We start from the raw sequence: 9,980 nt of genomic DNA on the forward strand, positions 1-9,980 counted from the left end.
GCTGGGCTCTATTCTAAACTATATTAAAATACTTCTACACTGAGAGCATTATAAAACACCAAATGGAATTGCTACTCCACTGAATCCGGGTACAACCCCACGAAGTGAGTTATTTTTAGTCCCACTGTGCAGACTAAGAAGGGTCCGGAAAGATTCACGTGTTCGTTCATTCGCTCACACGGTTGTTTGGTTGAATGTGCTGGGCGCACGGTGGTGCACAAGGCAGGTGAAAGACGCCAGCCCTCGAGGGGCTACAATCCTGTTGAATCCAAGCAGAATCAGGGACACAGCACGTGGTCTCGGCCGTCCTTTCGGACCCAGGACCGTCTTTGAATCCGCCCTCCCATCGAATCTGAGCTACAGAGCTGCTAGTAAGTGGTCAGCACAGGGTAACAATAGCAGTTTTGAGGAGCCAGCAGGGACAGACCTGTGATTCAGACCATGGGATTTCTCAGGATGGTTGAGTGGCCGCCAGGCCAACCCCAGGCACGTGGCCGCAGCAGAGACCACCCCACCCCCACCTCTGCGGTGTTGTCTGTGACAGCAGAGACGATAAATTCTGCTCTGCCCACAGAGGAGCTACTGGGAAAACACAGCAGTAAATAAGATTTCACAAGGGGGAAGTGCCTGTAAAGTCCTACGTATATACTGATGTAATTCTTGATACATTATATGAAGAGCTTTCAAGGAAAATCTAGATACAGTGCTATTTATAATGCTACGCAAACAGCCAGATACCAATATAAAGTAGTCAATGGTGCCGTTTCCAGCAATCTCAGGGAATTTGGGGGTGGTCTGGGTGAGTGAGCGAGAGTTGTAAGGTGGCTGACTTAGAGAGGGTCACCAGGGGCCCTGGGAAATGATGCCAGGCAGCAGCAGAAGGTCAAGGGCAAAGGGACCCCATCACAGGAGGAGCTCAGAGAAAACCTGACCCCCCAGGAGGCAAATAAGCGGTGCCCCTCATTAACTCACTGAACCCCCATGGGGTGTCTGCCATTGTCGTACCCCCAGTGCCCAGAACAAACCCGCTGCCCTGAAAAGGTCTGCATTGTAACAGGGGGGACAGTGAGTGTATGGATGTGTCTGTGTGAGGTAGCAAGTGCCACAAAGAAAGTTAGTGCTGGACGTGGGGAGGCCGGGACGGGTGGGTGGGGGGCCTGTTGATGGGATAATTAAAACCAGCTGCTTCAGAAACACCGCAGTCTCAGCAGCCTCCCCAACCAAGATTTCTTCTCTCGCAGAGTCCCGCTGGGGCTGGTGACTCCAGGCCCTGGTTTTCTCCCAGGAGGGAGGCTGGAGGAGTCCCACTGGTTCCGCCAAGGGAAGTCTCTGCAGGGCGGGTCCCTGGGGAGCCCGGTGCCAGGCAGCAGGAGCCGCAGAGAGGCAACCCTGAGACAAGCTCCGGCTTCTGGCCGGCACAGAAGATGTCTGGAAGTGGCCGCTCTTTCTGATGAGCTGAACCAGTCTGGCCACCACCAAACATGCATTTGGGGTGTTGATCTTAAGCAGGTTATTGAGAAACAAGACTCAGAAAGAACCTTTGACCCCATTCCCCTTACCCATCCAAAGGAATCCAGACAGAAAAACCTGCTTCAAGGAAGGGAGCACCACCTTGGCATCACCAGACGGAGAAGTCTGGCAGGTGGAGAAATCGAGCAAAACCCTCTGTCGGACCCCTCGGTGCCCCCCTGGGTGGGCCGGCGTGAGCTGGCCGAGGACCGGTTTGCTCTTCCTCACCCACCTGCAGGTCGCCTGCTTCCCTCCGCACCCCCACGCGCCCGGCCTCTTTCCTACCCAGAGGGCACACACGCCCCCACTGCCCAGGGCGTCTTGGGTCTCCTATCCTCCCACCCCCGCCCGGGCCCTGTGCACATCTGCCACCCATTTCGGACACGCTCTCCTGGGATCTGCCTCGTGTTAACTGGATGATTGGCTCAGCTGGAAGGACTTCGAAGGTGGGAGGAAAGTTATTTTTTGACCCCGTCTCCACTAACAAGAAGTAAAAAGCTTTGGAAAAAGCTGAAAAATCAACTCTTCCTGGATCTGTGAAAGAAGCAAAGTCGCAGCGCAAACCACTGAGCCCAAACTGGGGGGGTCGACAGGAAAATGTAGAAAATCACAACTTACCAGAGTGGAGACTTCCGCAGGAGTCAGTGTGGGGCAGGAACAGCCAAAACCCATGACTCGCTGGGAGCTTGGTGTGCACGACTCCGAGGAGACCCCACGCTTTCGGGGGTTTTACTCTCGCACCTCCGCCAGGCTCTCACAGTGAATAGCAGAGAAAAATCTGCCCCGGGCAGGGGAGAGGGGCCACCTGGGAATGTGCGGGGGCACGCTCTTCTCCTCCTCAAAGCCTGCCCTCAGGAGAAACCGTTTAGGCAGAGATTAGCCTGCGGCAGCCCTACCAGAACCTCGCTGACCTGGGGAAGGAAAACAGGGAACTCCAGCCCAGTGTGGCCGTGCTGACTGATAACAAGGGGTCAGGGGGCCAGAGAAGCACAACAGGTTCCCTGTCCAGGGGCACAGGCTCCGCAAAGGCTGAGACTCGTCACCAGACTACAACACGCTCCCCTCCCCCAGCCTGACCACACGGCACTGACGCCTTTTTACTGAATTCATTTTACCCAGCATATCACACTTGGCTATTGGGAAACTATTACAAGGCCTACTAAAAGGCAAAAAAAAAAAAAAAAAAATGTGAGAGAGAGAGAAAGAGGAATTGGGACCAGATTCATAGACTGTAGGTAGGGATATGGAATTATCAGATTGGGAACTGAAAACAGCTGTAACTAATATGCAAAAGGCTCTAATGGAGAAGTGGACAACATTCAAGAACAGAGGGGAAATGTAAGCAGAGAGGTGGAAATTCTAAGAAAGAACCAAAAGTGAAAATCAAGAAATTGAAAAACACTAACAAATACGGCAGATATCAACAATTACTCTGTCAATAATTACTTCCACTATCAAGGGTATAAATGTGCCAATTAAAATGAAGAAATGCTAGAGATCAAAACCCCTATAGCAGGAGTGGGACATGCCTCGGGCGGGCTCAGAGTACAGCGGGACTGACTGAGGACAGAATCTCTGAGGGTGCCCTGTCTCCATGCAAAAGTTCTGAACTGAAAAGCAAATAGAAAAAAAGAAAACCCTGAAAAAGAACGACGTCCATGAACGCTGGGACAACCAGAGACGTACAAGATAAATGTAACGGGAATACCAGCCGGAGAAGAAAGAGAAAGAAGAAATGTTTGAAACTGTGGCTGAGAATGTCCTCAAATTTATGTCAGACGCCACCCCACAGACCCAGAAGTTCAGAGAACGCCAAGGAGGGTAAGTGCCAGGAAAAGAAGAAACGAAACCAAAAGCGCAGCCCAGGCACATCATTTTAAACCACAGAAACTGGAGGGTAAGGGAAAATCCTCATAGAAGCCAGAGGAAAAAATACTTGACATCCAGAGGACCAAAAGTAAGAATTACATCTCACTTAAACCATGTGGGCAAGAAGAAAGTGGAGTGAAATATTGAAAGTGTTGAGAGAAAAAAATGAGCAACCTAGAATTCTGTACCCTGAGAAATGAAGACTTCCTCAGACAAATAAAACGTGTGAGGATCGGTTGCCAGTAGAACTCTTGTAAGAAATGTTAGAGAAGTTCTTTGGAGAGAAGAAAAATGATGTAAGCTAGAAACGCATATCTACATAAAGAAAGGAGGAGGACCGGAGAAGGCGAAATTAAAACTTTCGTTTTCCAGCCCTGACTGGTATGGCTCAGTGGGCGAGAGTCTCTGGCACATCGATGTTTCTCTCCCTCTCTTTCTCCCGCCTTCCCCCTCTCTAAAAATAAATAAAATATTTTTAAAAACCCTTTCATTTTTCTTGTTTTAATTGACCCAACGGATATCAATTTTTCAAAATATTGGGTTGGCCAAAAGGTTCATTTGGATTTTTAATACGATGGCTCTATTAGCACTTTGTTGCCTTGACTTCATTTGAAACTGTTTGGTCAGATTGTAGTGACAGCTGTCCTATCAGCGTGCAGTTAAAAAAACTTACCAAAATTGGTGGATTTTTGTGTAGCCATTTAAATANGGATTGGTTGCCAGTAGAACTCTTGTAAGAAATGTTAGAGAAGTTCTTTGGAGAGAAGAAAAATGATGTAAGCTAGAAACGCATATCTACATAAAGAAAGGAGGAGGACCGGAGAAGGCGAAATTAAAACTTTCGTTTTCCAGCCCTGACTGGTATGGCTCAGTGGGCGAGAGTCTCTGGCACATCGATGTTTCTCTCCCTCTCTTTCTCCCGCCTTCCCCCTCTCTAAAAATAAATAAAATATTTTTAAAAACCCTTTCATTTTTCTTGTTCTTAATTGACCCAACAGATATCAATTTTTCAAAATATTGGGTTGGCCAAAAGGTTCATTTGGATTTTTAATACGATGGCTCTATTAGCACTTTGTTGCCTTGACTTCATTTGAAATTGTTTGGTCAGATTGTATAGTGATAGCTGTCCTATCAGCGTGCAGTTAAAAAAACTTACCAAAATTGGTGGATTTTTGTGTAGCCATTTAAATACTGAAGATGAAAAAAGATACGCAACATGTTTGACATATTTTATTATTTCAAGAAAGGTAAAAACACAACTGAAATGCAAAAAGGAGATTTGTGCAGTGTGTGGAGAAGGCACTGTGACTTCTCCTGACACATGAGTGAACATGTGACAGGTGGTTTGCGCAGTTTCCCGCTGGAGATCTGTCTCTGGGTGATGCTCCACGGTCGCGTGGACCAGGTGAAGTTATTAGCAGTCCAATCGAGACAGTGATCGGGAACAATCAACGTTCCGCCAGGTGGGAGACAGCCACCATACTCAAAATATCCAAGTCAATCCAGTTGTTGGTGAAAATGAAAAACGTGTCTTTTATTTCATGGAAAAAACTAAATGGGCTCTTTGGCCAACCAAATAGTACTTTACTACAACAGCACTATACAGTTGCAGGTACTTAGGCATTCAAGTCCTGTGTGTGAGTGTGTGTACACGTGTGTGTCTGTGCTTCTGTGGCCTGTGCACACGTGAAATGGATGAAAACACTGACCCAAGGGACAGGGGATGAGTGTTACTCTGTTACTGTGAGGCATTCACACCACCCTCGGAGCAATATGGTGTTCTTTGTTTTGTTTTGTTTGTTTTATCTTTTTAAATAATAGGTTTTGTTACGTCTAAAGTCATAAATATTCATTCCATAATTAAAAGAAATTTCATTCACAAATTATAGCCTCTGCCGAAAAGAGTTTGCCAAAACCCCGTGTGGTATGAATTAGCCTTATTTTGTCGTCGATAAATATAGTGTTATTTGAAAGAGAACTTGGATTTGTTGTAAACAGAGATTGCAAACTCTAGAGCAAGCACTAAAAAAGAGTAGAACTGGTGTGTAAGAAAGGAGAAAAAATGAAATAATAAAATGCTCAACTAGAATTTGAAGAGGCAGAAAAAGAGTGGAAGACAAAAAGGTAAATCAAGAAATCGCAAGGCAGTAACAAATATGGCAAATATCAGTAATTACTTTATCAATAGTTACTTTGAATATCAATGGTATAAATGTACCAATTAACAGATACAAATTGTCAAACTGAACAAAAAAACAAGACCCAACTCTAGGTTACCTGCAATCTATATGTGTCTATATAAAGACACGTATAGATTAAAAATAAAAGTATGGAGAAAGATACTACTATGCTAACTAACACTAATCAAAGGAAAGCAGTGGTAGCCATGTGGATTTCGGGAAGAGCCGACTTCAGAGCGGAGAGCGTCACCGGGGAGAAAGAAAGACATTACAGGAAGACAAGGGGCCCACTCTCCCCGGAGACAGAACACGGAAGCTCGCCCAGCGCCGCGTGGGAACAGAGACAGAAACCCGCAGAACCGCAGGGAGAGCTGGGTGCACCCGCTCCCTGGTTGCAGGCTTCAGCCCCTGTCCGTCAAAGATGGGCGGAGCGGCCGCAGGGAATCTGCGCAGGGGAATCGAGCTCACATCCAACGCACCGCACAGAATGGGCGTGTGCAGACCGCTTTCTCCAAGGGCGGGACACACAGGTCTCTCCAGCTCGCGTGGACCGTTCGCCGAAACCGACCACAGTCTGCGTCATGAAACACACCGTGACACATTTAAAATAATAGAAATCGTACAATGTCTGTTCTTAGGCCAAATGGAACCCCACTAGAAACCAATAAAGAGAAAAACAGGCCCAAAGTCCCAAAATGTATGGACATGAAACAGCACACATCTACATAACACATGAGTCAAAAAAGAAATCTCGAGAGAAATGAAAAGCTATATTTTGGACTTATCAAAATGGGTGATGTGGGATTCAGGGAAATCAGACAATCAATAAAGGATAACCAATACAATCAAAAGCTGGCTCTTTGGAAAGATCCATAAAACCCACAGGTCCCTAGCCAGGCTAAGATAAAGAGAGAAGACACAAATTATTAATATCTGGAATGAAAGAGGGGATACAACTACAGGTCCCAGGGACATTAGAAGAATAATAAAGGACTATTATAAACAACTCCATGCCCAGGAATGTGAAAACATAGGTAAAATGAAGCAATTCCTTGAAAGACAATATCCCAAAACTTGCACAAGAAGAAACAATTGAAATAGCCATGTATCTATTCAAGAAATTGTATCCACAGTGAATAATCTTCCAAAACAAAAAGCACAGGGCCCAGAGAGGTTCACTGGAGAATTGTACCAAACGCTTAAGGGAAAAAATCTGCAAATTCCCCACAATCTTTTTCAGAAGATAGAAGCAGAGGGAATCCTTCCTAACTCATTCCCTCTGGCCAGCATTATCCTAATACCAAAACCAGATAGCAAAGGCAATAAAGAGAACAGGATATAAAAGGTATACAGATTGGAAAGAAAGAAAGAAAACTGGTTTTTTTTGCAGAGGACATAATAGCCCATGTAGAAAATCCAAAAGAATCAACAACAAAACAAACAAACGAAATCTCCCTGGTTACCCACAAGAAATTGGATGGAAGTGATTACAGTGAGGGTGCAGCTTGCAAGGCTAACTCACAAAAGTCGCTCTTTCCCCCGCATGCCAGCAGCAAAGAGGTGGAGCTGAAACTCAGAGCACAAGACGAGCATTAACTAGCGCTGCCTCAGAACGAAAATGCTTAGATTTAAACCTATCAAAACATGCACAAGATCTATACAAGGAAACAGCAACACTCGGACGAAAGAATTGAAGAGCAGCTAAATAAGTGGAGAGATAGTTCACGTTCATGGATAGGGAGACTCAATATTGCCAAGATACCAGTTCGTTCCCCCTTGATCTATAGTTATAGTGCAATCCCAATAAAAACCTGATGCAGACCCCGGCTCGTGGGGTCCGCCACATTGTGGATGAGGCACGAGAAATTCACACGGACCACCGAGTCCTGTGGAGGAAAAGGGACGGCACGGCTTCTCTCTCAAGAGGAGGAAAAGCCTCAGCCTCTACCATTACAGGCCTTTATTGCTTTTCTGAGCACATTACATGATGGTCCTCATTTACTATGCACAGGTTCGCTTTAGGAGGTCACCTTTTACAGAAAACAAAGGAGACCGTGCTGCTAATCACATCACAGAAGAGGGATATTTGCAAATGCAAAGGGAAAAGTGGTTGAACCGGTTACAGTCCATACTGGGGAGGTTTAGCATGGATTTTAGGAAGTTACAGTGAGCACCTGTATCTCAATTCAGGGTGAGGGAGTTTTAGCAAAAGCAAGTCTCAAAGCGCCTGGGTACAATGCAGGCCTGACTCCCCACGGGAGAACCTATCTGTGGGCATGGGTCCTGTGGATCTCCGAGTGGGAGCTGGGCCCATGCCACGCAGAAGGGTCTCCTATAGAAACCCCAGCCACTCATTTTGTAGATATCAACAGACTGACTCTGAAGTGTGTGTGTGGAGAGGCCAGAGCCTCCCGCGCTCTGCCGAAGGAGAGGAACAGGGCTGGAGTCTGACTTCTGTAAGTCAGCGGCTGCCGCCCTCAGCACAGCACGGGGCGGGTGAGCGATCAGACAGGCCAGTGCAGCGGCGGGCTGGGAGCCCAGAGACAGACTCACAGACATAGAGGTGACCGGGCTTTGGCAGGGAGTCTCCCTGACAAATGGTGCTGGAACAACGGACGTAAAAATAAAAAAAGAGGGAGAATGACGCAAACCCTCCACAAAAGGTAACTCGGAGTGGATCAGAGACCTGAATGTGAAACACAAAGCTATAGCTCTAGAAGATAACACAGGAGAAAACCTGCGTGACCTTGGGCATGGCAATGACCTTTTAGATGTAACTCCAAAGACAGTGTCCCCCAAAGAACTAATTGGTAGGCTGGACTTCAGTAAAATTAAATACTTCCGTGAAAAACAACTCCCAGAGAAGAAGGCAAGCTGCAGGCTGGGAGTGGCATCTGCCAAGAACACATCCGGTGAAGGACTGTGTCCAAAATGCACCAAAAAATCTTAAGAGTCAACAAGACAACAAAGAACCCAATTTAAAAGTGGACCAAAGACCTAAACAGACATCGCCACAGAAGACATGCAGATGACAAACACATGGCAACATGCTCCATCGTACATCACCCGGGAAATGCAACTAGAACAACAGCGAGGCACCGCCACACACTCAGCCTCCATCTGGGACACTGACCACACCACATGCCAGCGAGGACGTGGGGCAACAGAGGGTCGCACTCCTTGCTGGTGGGAGTGCAAAGTTGCTTTGACAGCAGTCGACAGCTCCTTACAAAAGTAAACGAGTTCACGCTGTACCACCCAGTCCTTGTGCTCCTTGGTATTTTTCCTCAAAGGAGCCGAAAACTTACGTCCACATGCAAAGCTGCGCACACATGGGCACAGCAGCTGGATTCGTACTGGCCAAAACCTGGAAGCAACCAAGGTGCCCTTCAGGAGGTAACTGGGTAGATAAACTGGGGTCCGCCCCGGAAATGGAATATTATTCAGTGGCTAAAAGTGATGCTGTAAAAAGCTCTGACAATACAGGGAGGAACCTTAAATGAGTATGACTAAGTGAAAGAAGCCAATCTGAAAAGGCTACATCCTGCGTGTTCCCAGCAATATGGCATTCTGGAAAAGGGGAACCATGGGGACAGTGGAAAGGTCGGGGGTTGCCAGGAGCGGGAGGCGGGGGGTGGGGTGAGCAGGCAGAGCACTGAGGGGTTTCAGGGCAGTGACATCACTCTGCATGATACTACGACAGTCGATGCAGGTCATGCATTTGTCCAAACCCACAGAATGTAATCACCAAGAGGGAGCCTGCTGTCCACTCTGGGGCCTGGATACTAAGGATGTGTCAGCGTAGGGTCATCGGTCACTCTGCAGGCGGGGTGTTGGCAGTGGGGGGCCTTTCATGGGTGGGGGCAGGTCTGGCTGAAAAACCTTTGTACCTCTGCTCAACCTAAAACTTCTCTAAAAAAATTTATTAAAGAAACCCATGTCACAAAAATGCCGGGCCTTTTCCAGAAATAGGAGGGAAACCACTGAGGCCTCTCTCTAGAGGAAGAGAAGAATAGAGGCCAGGCCACCACATGCTAAGGGGAGAAGTGAGAAATTACAGTTGTTCACGGCCATTTCATGTCCCCTAGTAACTTCTTTTTACAAAAGCATAAAAAACAGAAAGAGCTGATAGTTATAACGATGACCATGTAAACTACATCTTGAAGGATATGCTCCATTTTTCTAGAGAAATCTTTTAGAAGTACCTTACTGCATCTTCTGCCCCAGTGGCCAGTCATCGGTTTCTAATACCGGAGTACGTTTTATAGATCATCCCAAAGCCCCCAGGGGAAGGCTTTTCCTGTCCCTTGGGTCCCATAGGTCCAGGCACCTTCCATAGTCCGCCCCCCCCCCCCCCAGTCCTTTGACAAAGCCTGTTGCCTGGCCTCCCACCAGATTCCGGAAGCTGAACACGTGCCAGGG

The 9,980-nt window shown here is 47.1% G+C and overlaps 1 long non-coding RNA gene across 1 annotated transcript; it reads left to right on the forward strand.

Annotated features, from left to right (window-relative positions):
- Nucleotides 1–1,030: 1,030 nt before the first annotated feature.
- On the forward strand, nt 1,031–9,099 carry LOC118981712 (uncharacterized). Its single transcript, XR_005065400.1, has 3 exons — nt 1,031–1,041; nt 4,656–4,659; nt 9,045–9,099. It is a non-coding gene; the product is annotated as an uncharacterized LOC118981712 (long non-coding RNA).
- The last annotated feature ends 881 nt before the right edge of the window (nt 9,100–9,980 follow it).

This window comes from Sturnira hondurensis, unplaced genomic scaffold, assembly GCF_014824575.4.
Source record: "Sturnira hondurensis isolate 20B ecotype Veracruz unplaced genomic scaffold, ASM1482457v3 Scaffold0024400, whole genome shotgun sequence".
In the NCBI taxonomy this organism is placed as follows: Eukaryota; Metazoa; Chordata; class Mammalia; order Chiroptera; family Phyllostomidae; genus Sturnira; species Sturnira hondurensis.